Here is a 14803-nt window from a genome sequence, read left to right as displayed (position 1 = left end):
GATAGAGAGATGGGATCGAATTTCAATTATATGGAAATAAGGTAGAAAAGAAGGGACCTCAGGCAAAAGAGTAAAAGCACGTTTGTGACTTAAGAGTTTACAGTAGCTGGCCACAGGAGTATCTGACCCTGGAATTCCCAAACTTCTCTGCACCTTAGAATTACCTGAGGAATATTTTTTAAAATGCCAAAGCCCAGGCCACACCCGGATCAATTAAATTAGGCACACTGAGGTGGCATCAGGCATCTGCATTTCTGAAGCTCCCTAGATGATCCCAGCGTGCAGAGGAGTCTGAGAATGACTAATCTAATTTTCACAATATGCTTGTGAAGCGGTTGCCACTATCCCCTTTGATTCCCTTAAGGTTCTCCCCAGTGAATTTGTGGCATCAGGAGCCCAGGTCGACCAGCCCAGCGCTCCTTCTACTGCACGTGCCGCTGTCCTGGAGGACAGGAAGCAGAACCAGGGTGCTGCGTGCGTAGCACTTCAGAGGGGCTCTAAGGGTGCACCGCCAAGTTGAGCCGTCTAATTACGCTCCGGGGTGATGGACAGGCTGCCCCTGCCCCCTGCTGGCCAAAGGCTGCTATTGCCGCCAGCGTGCACACGCGTGCACTCATCTTCAGCCACCTGTTGTTTCTGATTCTTCCCTGCCTCTTCTCTGCAGTGTCGCCAGAACACCTTCCCACACTCTATTCTCTTGCCCTCCTGACTTACTCTTTGCTGTGTGACAGGGGAGTCCTCCCTTACCAGCAGACGATGAAGGTGGAGTCCACGTTTCTCGGCCTCCACGAATAGCCAGTCTCAGACCCCGCAAGGCTGCAGGCAGTACTGTGTAAGTGGGCCTTCAGTCCTGTGGGGAGCCCAGGTTGAATCCCCAGGAATAGAAACTCCAGAGGAAGGTCCTCAATCAGTCCGTGGTCCCCAATCCTGAGAAGGGTTGCCTCTTCCAGGTGGAGCCTGGTGCTCATTGCTATGCGGGAACAGGGCTCTGGGAGGAGTCCAGGAAATGTGAAACCGGAAGTCGCTGTCAGGGAATGGAGTAGTCTGTGGCCCGGTTAGAGGAAACAGCCCTGGGAAGTCCCAATTGCTTCCAGAATCTATTCTGTTTACTCTTCCGGGGAATACCTGTACCTTCTTTCCTTGGACCCAAGACTTAGGACATAAGAAGAATCTGGAAGAAGCTGAGCCCACAAGGGTCCCAGGAGGGCATTCTGCCTGCCCACTGACCGTCTCAGCATGCTACACGCTCGAGGGAACTCAGATTCCGTGTCTGTAAAATGCGGATTCTCTCCCACGAAATCTCTGAGGTGAATAGCTCTGGATAAGTCAGTGACCTTCTTTTAGATTTTGTTTGTTTGTTTGTTTGTTTGTTTGTTTGTTTCCCCCTTAGGTCTTCCTGCCTGGGGCCCTCTGCCCTGGGTCTCCTGCAGAGGTTCCCACCAGCTCAGGAAAACACTTAAGAGTGGGTGTCTCAGAGCTCAATGGGCCTGAGTTCCTTTCCCAATACCTCCTACCACTCCCTGGACACACACACTTGCACATACATGCACACATATGTGTGCATCAAGCTAATCAGAGTGGGGCCTTGATTGAGTCAGAGCTCTTTGCCCTCCACACGCTCTCTACAGTGTAGCACTAATTCTGTGTCCTCCAGGGTCCTCCGGGGTCAGGGCCAGGTGCAGCAGGTGCAACCCACATTGCAGGTGAAACTGTGGGTGGAGGAGCCTGGTGGGGGCTCTTGCTGTCATCTAAGTGGAAGGAGATGAAGATCAGGCAGAGGAGGCAGAAAAAGATCTGGAGGGTTTGGTGACAAAGGAAAAGATCTAAAGGGTCTGTGACAATGGATTTGAAAGCTGTTTGTCACTTTCAAGTTCTACACAAATTTGGGACAGACATATGATTCTAGAACCATTGTCTCAAATTTCATATCTGTCAAAATTTTACAATATTCTACAAGAGGCAAATGCAATTACCTTGCATCTTTAAGTTTAGAATTTTTCTTTCTATTTTTTTCCATTTTGATCATTTTTAGGTTTGAGCCCCAGCTGAGGTCCAAGAGGAGCAGGTGGACAGGGGGCAGGGAGATGGAAGAATACTCAAGAGACAGCAGATAGATGAGACATGGCTTTCTTCAGCAGCTCACTCACACTGTCGGTGCTGCATTTATGCACCTCACAAACAATAGTGGCTCCAAGCCAGGCGATGAGCCTCTCCATGTTATGGCTACATAGCTGTGTTTACATTATACACAGGACTGTGTGCCTGTGCTACAATCCCGCTGAGTCATACAGGATGTAGCCTATGCCTACGTGGCTGCAGCTCAGCCATGTTCCTTACAATCATCATAAGGGTTTAAAGCACTGTTTGGGGAAACCCAGGCAATCTTTTTTTTTTTTTTTTTTTCAGACAAAATCTCACTCTGTCTACCAAGCTAGAGTGCAGTGGTACAATCTCAGCTCACTGCAACCTCCGCCTCCTGGGTTCAAGTGATTCTCCTGCCTCAGCCTCCCAAGTAGCTGAAATTACAGGCATGCACCACTATACGCAGCTAATTTCTGTATTTTTAGTAGAGATGGGGTTTCACCATGTTGGTCAGGCTGGTCTGGAACTCCTGATCTCAGGTGATCCACCTGCCTCTGCCTCCCAAAGTGCTGAGATTACAGATGTGAGCCACTGTGCCCAGTGCCAGGTAATCATTTAATGAGCTGAACTTGCCCCTTACTTTGACTCTGCAAGTGTGCTACACTTGTAGCTCCTTGGCAATGAGGTTGTGAAAACCAGTCCAACACACATAGGATGAGGATCTATCATTCTTGCATGTTTAGCTTAAAACCGGGTGAGGCTCTCCACTCCTCTCTCATGCTCCTTTCCCTCTCCAGGCTGCCATCTGCTGAGGTATGCAGTCCCCTCTAGGCCCAGGTCATGGAGCTTGTGCTTCACCTGCTGGTGTCTCCCCTCACCCAGCCTCCAGACCCCGCCAGGCCAGCCATGACTCTCACTACCTGATCATCTTCACTCTTAGACACAAGAAAAAACTTTCAGGTTTTGCACTTCCGGAGTTTTATGACTTTGGGATCTCTATCCCTTGCTTAAGAAACCCATGAATTTATTTTTTATAATTTTTACCATGCCAGTGTGGGCGGGAGAGTAAAATTCCCCACCTCCCGAGGACATGTTTCAGGAAATAAGGAAACGATACCAGTTATTATCAGATCCTGATATTTCACTGGGGCCCTGGCCTGATCTGCGGGACAGGAGACAGGTGCACACCAGCCCAGGCCTTAAGTCCACTCTTCTTACTTCATTCAGCTCCTCTCTTTCTTCTCCTCCAGCCCAGAGAATCTTTATTTAGTCTAGGGTGTTGAGGGTAAGACTAGAAGAGCTGTTTCTCTCGATTCACATACATATGAGAAAATTTCTACTCAATGTGTTGAGCTACAATTTACTTAAATACATATATCCATGTATCAGTCATCATTATCAAGATATAGATTGTTTGCACTACACCAGGAAGTTCTTTCACATGCCTTTACAATTAATACACTTCTCCCAAGTGTCTTTCAACACATGAACAGATAAACAGATAGCAGAACATCACACGATGGTTTATTACTCAGCAATAAAAAGGAATGGTCTATGACACACCAACAACATGAAAGAATCTCCAAAGCCTTAGGCCGAGCAAAAGATGACACATATAAAATAATCTGCACTGTATGATTCCATGTATATGAAAATTTATTATAGGCAAAGATCGTCTCCAGTGTTTTTATCTAAAAGTTTTCTAGTTTGAACTTTCACATTTATGACTATGATTCATTTAGAATTAAGTTTCTGTGTGAATATCTAGTTGTCCTAGCACCACTTGTTGAAAATACTTTGCTTTTGTCCATTGAATTGCTTTGGTGGCTTTGTTAAAAATCAGTTGCCCGTATATGTGTGGGTCTATCTCTGGACTATCAAATCCATTCTATTTATTTAACTGTCTGTCCTTACTGCAGTAGCACAGTCTTGATTAATGTAATTTTATAGTAAGTCCTAAAATCAGAGGTGAGTTATCCAGCTTTCTACTTCTTTTTTCCATTGTTTTGGCTACTCTGTGCCCTATGCATATGATACGTTTCAGAATCCTCTCATCAATTTCAACAAAAATGCCTACTAGGTTTGTGTCTGTGACACAACCTAGTATTGAGTTTATACATCAGTTTGACAAGAGTTAACATCTTAACAATATTGAGTCTCCCAGTTCAGGAACATGCTATTTCTCTCCATTTATTTAGACTTTCTTTAATTTATCTCATCAACATTTTGTAGTTTTGAATGTATAGGTCTTGCACATATTTTGTCAAATTCAGCCCTAAATATGTAATGGTTTAGGATGTTGTTTTAAGTGTCATTTTTAAAATTTCATTTGTCTATGGTACACTACAATTATATATAGATGGTCCACTTGAGTTTTCTATATTGACCTTGTACCCTGAAGCACTGCTAAATTTCAGTGTTGGTTGCTATAGCTTTTTGTATAGATTGCTTAGGATTTAATGTATATACAATCATGTTGTCTGTGAATAAAGACAGTTTTCCTTCTTCCTTTACAATATGTATGCCCTTTGTTTCCCTTTATTGCCTTATCAAGCAATTAAACCTCCAGAACAATATTAAAGAAAAGTGCTGAGAGAGATAGCCCTTCCTTTTCTCCTAACTTAGATGGAAATGATGGGGTCTTTCACCATAAAGGGTAACTCTGACTATAGGTATTTTGCAGATACCCTTTATCAGGAAAAGGAAGTTCCTTTATTTTCTTAGTGTGCTTATAGTTCTAATTTTTCAAATGTGTCCCTCCATTTTTCGATATGACCTTATGGGGTTTTTTTCTTTTTAATATCATGAATTACACTGATTGATTTTTCAAATGTTAATCCAACCTGGAGTTCCTGGGATAAGCCCCATCTGACCATGTGTATTATCTTTTTTATATACTGTTAAATTCAGTACATTAATACTGTGTTCAGGATGTTCATAAGGGATATTGGTCTATCATTTTTTCTTTCTTCTAATTCCTTTTCCTGCTTTTTGTATCAGGCTAATTTGAGCCTCATAAAATGAATTGAGATATGTTCCTAGTTTTCTTAAAGAGTTTAAGTTCAATATTAGTTTTTTCTTAAATATTTATGGCATTTTGTCTTGCTAAAGACTATATTTCTCGGCCAGGTGTGGTGGCTCATGCCTGTAATCCCGGCACTTTGGAAGGCCAAGGCAGGTGGATCACGAGGTCAGGAGATCGAGACCATCCTGGCTAACATGGTGAAACCCCATCTGTACTAAAAATACAAAAAAAATTAGCCGGATGTGGTGGCGGGCACCTGTAGTCCCAGCTACTTGGGAGGTTGAGGCAGGAGAATGGCGTGAACTTGGGATGCGGAGTTTGCAATGAGCCGAGATCGTGCCATTGCACTCCAGCCTAGGTGACAGAGCGAGACTCCATCTCAAAAAAAAAAAAAAAAAAAGACTATATTTCTCTTGAAGTTGGAGGCCAAGATGACTTCACTGGTAAATTCTATCAAATATTTCTATGTCTGAAATGTTATAATGGATTATCATTTATTTGAAATATTTAACTTAAAATTGACTATCACAATGCTCTATTTCTGCATAGAGTTTACTTTTATTATAAGTTTATTAGAATTTCTTTACCTGTTTATTAATTTTTTGTCTCCTTTCTGCCTTCCCCATCCTGCCAAACACCTTCTCTGAATATGAGCTCCATGAGTGAAGGAAACGTGCACGAGCTCTCCATCTATTCCCTGTGACTGGAATGGCAGACTCTCAATGAGCATTTGTTGAAAGAATTGTAGGAATGAATGAAGAAACTCTCCTTTTGTTCACTTGGTTTTCAGCTAATATGCTTGAGTTTTCAGAAGCTGGAAGAAACAAGGCATGGATTCTCCTCTAGAACCATAGGGACTGTGCAGCCCTGCCAACACCTTGATCACAGACTTCTGGCCTCCAGGCTGTGATAGGATAAATTTCTGATAAGGTACCCAGTTTGTGATCATTTGTCACAATAGACTTGGGAAACAAATACACCAACTAATTAATATTTTGATTATTATGTAATTATAGAAATATATTAATTCATAGGTTTTCTCATATATTTTATTGTTGTAATTTCCACTAGTTTCTCATTCTTAAAAATATTTAGATGTATTCCTTTTACAAATATTTTTCTAGCAGCATATTTATTCATTTGGTTTACATTTTTTTGCCTTTCTGGATGAACATTCTTACTCTTCAGTATTTGTTTATGTTATATATTTTACATGTGCACATACTAAAATGTAAATATGTTTTTGTAAAATATTTGACATTTTATACATGTTTTAAATTTATGCTAATTACATTGATATAAATTTATTAATTTATATTACAACTGAATACATATCATAAATGAAAATTATTAGAAATAATAGGAAAGATTAATTCAGACAGATATAAGATTCATTTACAAAAATTAGTTGCATGTATATGAACAAACAGCAAGCAATTACAAAATGTGATTTGATAAAGACACCACTTTTGGTCACCTTTTAAACCAGAATGCAATAATTATTTAAACTTTGGACTTCTCCCAGTACTTACTACCACCATTTGTCGGCCCTTTAAAAAAATGTAACTACCAGTGGATTGAAGTAAATATTCAAATTATTTCTTTCCAAGAAAGACATTAGTTTCTGTCATGTGTAACACCATCTGGTTGTCTTCACAGAGGAAGGATAATTTAGTGAGACTTAAGAGCCTTGGATGATGCTGTTCCTTGTTCTCTGTAAAAACTGATTTGTTGTCTTCTGATGTTTGGTGTTGCAGCAGAAAGCTCTGAAGCCAATGAGACTTAAAGGAAATAACTTCCTTTTCTCTCTCGTCTTGCACATGGTCGGATTTGTCCTAGAGAAATGTAGCGGGCATTGCTATCGCAGAACATCTGTTTCCCCTTTATCTCTGGACAAACAGAAGACTTGTGCTTTTCAGCTCCTTGATGATCTGCTTGGCTAATAAAATATCAGTGGAAGTGACAGTCTCACTTCCAGAAGAACCATTTAAGGACCAGTGCTCAAATTTCCAGCAGTCTCTTCTCCTTCCGTGACAACCAAGCAAGCAGCATTCATGTGCAAGTCCATAAAAGCAATGCACCACAAATCCTGAGCCAACCCACAGAGGACAGGACCTCTAGCCTAGAGAGTCATCCGGTTGTGTGGTGGGCTTCCCAGGAATCAGGGAAAAACTTTATGTGAACCCACTGAATTGGATTGTTTATTATTCAGATGACCTGTGCTGGAAGATACAGTTTACATCTCAGATTAGTAAGAGCTTCACATATGTCATCCTTCATTTCAGAAAATCTTCCGTCCATTAAGCCTATATTTGTTGCTTGTGTTTTCATTCTTCTGGCCACTCCTTCAGAGACACCATTACATATAGGCTGCCTCTCCATTCTTTATCATCTTAGCTGTCTAAGGTCAGCAAATTTTTCTGTAAAAGACAAGACAGTAAATACCTCATGCTTGTGGGCCATGTGATCTCTTACAACTACTCGCCTCTGCCACTGTGGCATGCCGCCTTTCACAGAGTACACGGAATGAAGAAGCATGTCTACATTCCAATAAAACTGTATTTACAAAATCAGATGTCAGGTTGGATTTGGCTCCAGGGCTATAGTTTACCAAACCCTGCTCTACAAGGAGGGAATCAACAAAGAGAGCGTTAGATATGGGATCAGGAGAGAGCACTTTCAACACGGAATGAAAGCAATGGGAGTTCTCAAGGAGATGGTGAAGGGATATCTCAGAAAGGGATATTTCAGCTGTGCTGAAAGTGTGGAGGAAAACTAGTCCAGATTGGGGCAGGAAGACATTAGACCACATGGGACTGTGCTGGAGGAACAGAACCAAGATCTGATATGTATGAATATGTTGACACAAAATTTACATTGTTGATGTAGAGTTTGGAAAGGAATAAATGATGGCACATAAAATATGAAGCAAATTTTATAAATAAGGCAATTAATAACTTCACAGAAATAAAAAAGTAGTACCAAAAAGAAAATGTAATCACAATAAACCACATGACTAGGCTATGAAAAATATTTACATAGTCATGAAATATAAAATCTAAGTGTTAATTGTACTGGTAACTGTATCTGACTGTATTGGGAGGCTAAAGGTAGGGGAAAAGGCATAGGTGTGAAAGTGGCATGAAAGAGGTACAAGCTTCACCTCCCATATTATGTATCTAATGGAGAAGAGCTAAAGCTGTAAAACAGACAAATATCAACATAAGGATAAAAATGAAAAATACTTCAAATTGCCTCCAAGAAAAGGGAATTGGGATGTAGTGTTGGAGCATACAACTGCTGCATTTTCGTTAATATGCACTTACAGCATACAATTTTTGAAGATGTGTAACTGCATTATTTTGATGAGATGTTAAAACTTGAAAGAATACTGCAATGATGGCCACAGTACACTTTTTAAATTCCTAGATTAGAATTTCTTAGTCAGAGTGGATTTCTTTTCTAAAATGGATGTTGTTTCATCTCGCCACACTGTCCTTCAGAAAGGTGGTATCAATTACTTTTACCCAGCAGAATACGCAATCACCTTTTCCCTAAAATCTCCCAACTCTGGTTATCATCATTTATTTCACCTTTTGTCAATCTGATGAGAAGAGTGGTTTTGCACTTATTTTAATAATATCCGTTTTGAATACAATTTAACATTTTCATTAATATTTCTTCTATAGAAAAGTGCCTGTTCCTAGTCTCATCTCCTTTTTCTATTGAAATGTTCATTTTCTCTTATTGCTTAAAGGACTTGCTTGTCTTTATATAAAGTTTAATAACGCTTTATATGCCAAATAAGGAGAAAACATTCACAGTTGTGATTTGCTTTTAAATTTCACTTATTGTATTATTCTATAACATCCAAGTTTTAATTTGCATGTAGTATGAGCAATTATTTTTCCCTGTATAGTTTGTGGCATTGGGATCATAAATAGAAAGTTCTATTCCACCAAAACAATATAAAAATTTTACTTTTCTTTCAGAACTTCTGTGTACTGCTATTTTATGTATACATCTGTATAATCAAAATCAAGCAAACTTGATTTTGTGGGTGTTGATTATTAATGATAACAGACATTAATTGGGGAGATATCTTATAAAAGGTACTTCTATAAATGATTTGAAGGGCTTACTCGTTTATTCCCAGAACAATTATTTTAGGGGTTGACTCATACTCATTCAAGAAAGAAGAAAACTGAGACTTTTAGAGGTTTAGCAGTTTGCTCAAAAATGTCAGAGCCCCAAAGAGGCAGAGCGGGAACCCAAACAGGAAGTGTCTCTCAAGAGTCCAAGGTCTTTACAGCACCAGTTTATGAGTTAGATGCTTTGAAATGTACAACTCAGGGTGTGCACCTGTAGGGCTGATATTCCACTAAAGAACAGACCTTCCTCTTCTGCTGTGGGGACAATTTCAGGAACCAGAAGAAATATGAGTCTGACATGTCCCACTTGCTGCCTAGATTTTATTTTTCAAGTGTCGAGACCCCTTTAAGGATAAATCACATTAAAGATATTGTAGCTCTCTTAATAGATCTATTCAGTGTTGAAATATTTTTACAATAAAAATAAGCTAGAATTCTTTTAGCAATAGTAATTCATGTTTATTAAGCACTGAGCTTTTACATACAATATCTCACGTAATGCTCACAAGGATATCATGGGACAGATGCTGTCTCTCCGTATTGCAGATGATGGGATTGAGATTCACTCGGGCCTGCGAACTGGGTGCACTCCTAATGGCTCTGGGGAGATGGGCTGGATGAATTGGCCTAAGACGAATGTACCTTGCCGCACTGGCACTGGTCTGCCCTGGAGTCCCCATGACAAGTGCTTGGAGGCAGCCTCCACCTTGGATCCCACAAAGAGCAATGACAAGGGCTGCCGGAAAGTACAGGATGCATTTGAAGGCAGTTGGAGAAGCCCAGACTCAGGTCAGAGGCCCTAGAGGGTCTTGGGGAAATGTCCCCAGGGGCTGGACAGAGCCTGGCAATGCCCCTTCTGCTCCACCATGGGACCCTTTCTGCAGACCTGTCTGCAGCCCCAGGACCTTGGCTGTGCCAGAACCCAACAGACTATTGATCACTCCTTTACTAGCTCCCCCGGCAGTCTTCAGCAGCTCTTCTGCCCGCATTGCCTTGTGGCAAGTTTGTTTAATTACCCTCTCTGCAGGCTCATCGCCTGTGTATTGTGTTCTCACTTATTCCCTTACACTTTCATTTCCAAGTGTGTTGCCTCAGAGTCTTTCGGAGAAGCCCCTTGCCTTAGGCACAGGAAAGCCATCTTTCATGACCAGTCCTGGGGCCACCACCCACATGCCCCACCAATGCTGGCCCCAGGATCAAAGTCACTGGGTCCTCTGCTTTGCCCATTTTTTTCATTCCACTTTCCTTTTTGGCCAGGCCAGTGGCTCACGCCTATGATATCAGCAGTTTGGGAGGCCAAGGCGGGCAGATCACTTGAGGTCAGGAGTTCAAGACCAGTCTGGTGAACATGGTGAAACCCCTTCTCTACTAAAAATACAAAAATTAGCCAGGTGTGATGGCGGGCGCCTGTAATCCCAGCTACTCGGGAGGCTGAGGCAGGAGAATCATTTGAACCCAGGAGGCGGAGGTTGTAGTGAACCAAGATCATGTCACTGAACTCCCACCTGGGTGACAGAGCTAGATTCCATCTCAAAAAAAAAAAAAAAAAACACTTTTTAATACAATATTTTAAATATTATATTCATTACACAATCAACTTATATATATATATATATATATATATATATATATAAGGCTTTTTATTAAAAACAAGCATTGCAGATGTTGGTCAAAGGGTGCAAAGTTTCAGTTAGACAAGATGAATAAGTTCTGGAGATCTATTATACAGAGTGGTGACTGCAGTTAATAGTAATATATTGTGTACTTGAAAAGTACTAAGAGAGGGCTGGGCGTGGTGGCTCACGCCTATAATCCCAGCAGAAGGATCATGAGGTCAGGAGATGGAGACCCACCTGCCTAACACAGTGAAACCCCGTTTCTACCAAAAATACAAAAACAAAACTGCTAAAAATACAAAAACAAAACTGTTAAAAATACAAAACCAAAATTAACCAGGCATGGTGCCAGGCTCCTGTAGTCCCAGCTACTCAGGAGGCTGAGGCAGGAGAATGGTGTGAACCCAGGAGGCAGAGCTTGCAGTGAGCCGAGATCGCGCCACTGCACTCCATCCTGAGAGACAGAGCGAGACTCCGTCTCAAAAAAAAAAAAAAAAAGTACTAAGAGAGTCGATCTTAAATGTTTACACCACAAAAAAATGATAAGTATGTGAGGCGATGGATATGTTAATCAGCATGATTTAATCATTCCACAGTGTATACATATATCTAAGCATCTTGTAATACACTAAAAATATACAATTTTTATTGGTCAGTCACACCTTACTAAAGCTGGGTAAAGAAACAGACATTACAACAGACTACAGATAAAGTTTACTTCACCACTTCTTCCCCAACATTCATCATAGTCATTGCCCCAAAAGACTGCTATTATTAGTTTGATGTATAGCTTTTCACAAACAGAAAATTTCTGTGTTTGTACAGATAAGAGGTTTATGTGCACAGACAAATCATTTTGAGTTCAGTTTAACTGTATATAAGTGGGATTATACCATACATGCCATACTGCAGCAATCATTAAATTTAACAAGATGTTTGGAGATCTAGCTAGGTTTGCACACAAGCCGTATTCCTTTTTAACCTTTACATGGTGCTGTATAGGAGACGTGGACCAGAAGTTATGTTATTAATTCCCCTGTGGAGATCATTATTATAAACAATCCATGATGAATATCTTTGTAAATCTCCTTTTGTGCCTGTGTGTGTGTATTTCTCAAGGATGGGTGAATCCTCAAAATGGAATTGACGAGTCAAAAAATGCACACATTAAACATCTTAGATCCTTATTATTTACATTCAGAAATGCTGAACGGTTTCCATTCCCACTTTGAACATAATACCCACTTCTCCACACCTTCGCCAAGAGAGTATGATAAGCTTTAAAATATTTGTCAAATTAATGAATAAAAATAATGTTGCAATTTGTTTTAATCTGTAAATACCTAATGAATAAGGGCATAAGATGTTCTTGCAAATATCTCTGAGAATGTTTATTTCAATTATTGAAAGCTGCTCATCCATTTCATGAATTATTGACATTAATTCTAAATTCAGGTGTTCTGTGTGCTTGTATTGATGCTTTACCTTCATGCTATTAATTTTTCTCAAATGTATGAGATACATGATTGTCAAATAGTATTAATGCATGGATGAATTGAGGGAATATTCTCATGTTGGTATTTTGAGCTGTCGAGGCTTCTACTCCTGACTTTCTAGTTTTTCTTATTTTGTTTTTAACCCTCAGAAATCAAATGTATCAGTGGCCACTTTTCTTGTTTAACTTGGATTTATCTTTTTTTTATTATTTATTTTTTTCCATTTACAAAGATAGGGGGCTGGAAGAGAGAATGCCAGGGGGTCCAGTGGGCCACACTACTGACCCTTTCTCCCCTCCATGTTCCCCATTAGAATCTAAGCACAGAAGGAAGTACATGCGACCTGCCTTCTCCAGACAGTAGGGCCTTCTCTTGGCTTGCAGAGGTGCATTTGAAATGGAGGTGTCAGAGATGGGATGCCACACCAGGCCAGGCCTTGAGGAAGCTGCAATGCATTCCCTGCAAAGTGATCTCCAGTAGGCTTTGGAGAGAATAAGGACTGGGGCCCTGTCAAGACTCTGCACAGGGAGAATTCACCAGGAGCTGTCCGCAGGAGCCCCTGAGAAGGTGGAGGCTGAAGGGAGGAGACAGTTAAGGGCAGATGTGCAGATATGTGTGTGAGCTGGGCAGCCTGAACTTGGGAGAACAGAGCGAGGACAGAGGGGAGCCAGAGCTGGCAGTGGTGGTTACTGAGTGATTTAGGGAAATTAAAGGAAGAGTGGAGATCATGGAGGAAGAAGATTCTAAGGTTGGGCAAAGAGACTGAACTGGGTTTGATCTCCCCTGTTTGGGGCATTGGGTCAGATGCGCAGGGAGTGTTCCAGAGGGGCTGGGGACAGCAATGTGGGAGGGTCCTGCCACAGCAGGGATTTAGGTGCTGGTGGGTGTCTTCTGCAGTCACTGGATGGCACCTTCCTTACTCATTATCTCAGCTGTCCCAGAATGGCAAGAGCTGAGCATCGCTCCTCGGCTTGTGCTGAGCTGAAGCCTTCAGAGACCTCCATAGCTGCTGCCCCCATGTTGTTCGTGAAGGGTGTGGACCACCTGGCCCTGTTCCTCCCCGGGACTGCCCTCCTCCAGCTCTGTCACCCCCTGACTTGGGGCTGGCTTCTATGGAGCAGAGCGGTCTGCTGAAGGAGAGAGTGCAGTAAGTGTCTGTGTGAGTGTGGGTGCACTTGGGTGAGGGCCTGAGAGTTTAAAGGCAAGGATCTTGATTGGCCTGTAACAAGCAAATGAGCAAGCAGAGATGATGACCAAAGGATATTCAAATTGACGTTAAGCATCATTTTCAAACCCCACCCCTGATTTTTGTCTCATCTTCTGACACGACCACCTTTCCCAGCACAGCTGTCCCCATTATGCTCCATTTCGCTCCCACCCTCTGGCCCCAGGCCAAACCCAGCCATACTCCCCCCGCTCCAGCCTGCAGCTCAGGAGCACATGCAGGGCTGACGGCACCAGGCAGCACAGAGACTAGGGCCGTGGGGGCAGCTGAATGGGGTGAGGGGGTTGGAGAATGGGGTTGGTTCCATGAAGTAAGGAAGGAAAAGAAGCAGGAGAACCCAGCTGTGGTGATGGCTGCTTCCTGCACTCCCCGAGCCCAGGCCTCCCCACAGGGTGCTTAGGGTGGAAGCCTGGCTCTGTGCCTGACCAACCCTGAACTTCCTGTGGAGGAGCTGTGCACCCAGACTGCAGGCTTGTGTGGGCAGTAGCTCAGGCCTCTGACCACTCTGGCAGGGAAAAAAGCTGCTTTAAGACCAGATGCTTTAAACCTGGTATCCTGGGAACAGGAAAGGCTATTGTTATGGGACCATTGTCATGGGAGCAGGAATAACCCTGTCAGGGCAATTGGTGACTGAAGGATCCTGCTAGAGCTGGGACAGAGAGCCACTGGGAGCAGAGAGCCACTGGGAGCAGAGAGCCACTGGGGGCCAGAGAGCCACTGGGGGCAGAGAGCCACTGGGAGCAGAGAGCCACTGGGGGTAGACAGCCACTAGGGGCAGAGAGCCACTGGGAGCAGAGAGCCACTGGGGGCAGAGAGCCACTGGGGGCCAGAGAGCCACTGGGGGCAGAGAGCCACTGGGAGCAGAGAGCCACTGGGGGTAGACAGCCACTAGGGGCAGAGAGCCACTGGGAGCAGAGAGCCACTGGGGGTAGACAGCCACTAGGGGCAGAGAGCCACTGGGAGCAGAGAGCCACTGGGGGCAGAGAGCCACTGGGGGCAGAGAGCCACTGGGAACAGAGAGCCACTGGGAGCAGAGAGCCACTGGGAACAGAGAGCCACTGGGAACAGAGAGCCACTGGGGACAGAGAGCCACTGGGGGCAGAGGTATAAGCAGACCCGTTGGGGTTCAAGGAGAAGCCTGCTTGGATCTGCAATAGGCGAGCCTGGGTGAAGGCTAAGGAGGTGCCCATGGAGAATCTCTGAGCCCA

The sequence above is a fragment of the Macaca mulatta genome, chromosome 4 (assembly GCF_049350105.2).
Source record: "Macaca mulatta isolate MMU2019108-1 chromosome 4, T2T-MMU8v2.0, whole genome shotgun sequence".
NCBI classification, from domain to species: Eukaryota; Metazoa; Chordata; class Mammalia; order Primates; family Cercopithecidae; genus Macaca; species Macaca mulatta.
Note: the sequence above shows the minus strand (reverse complement) of the source record.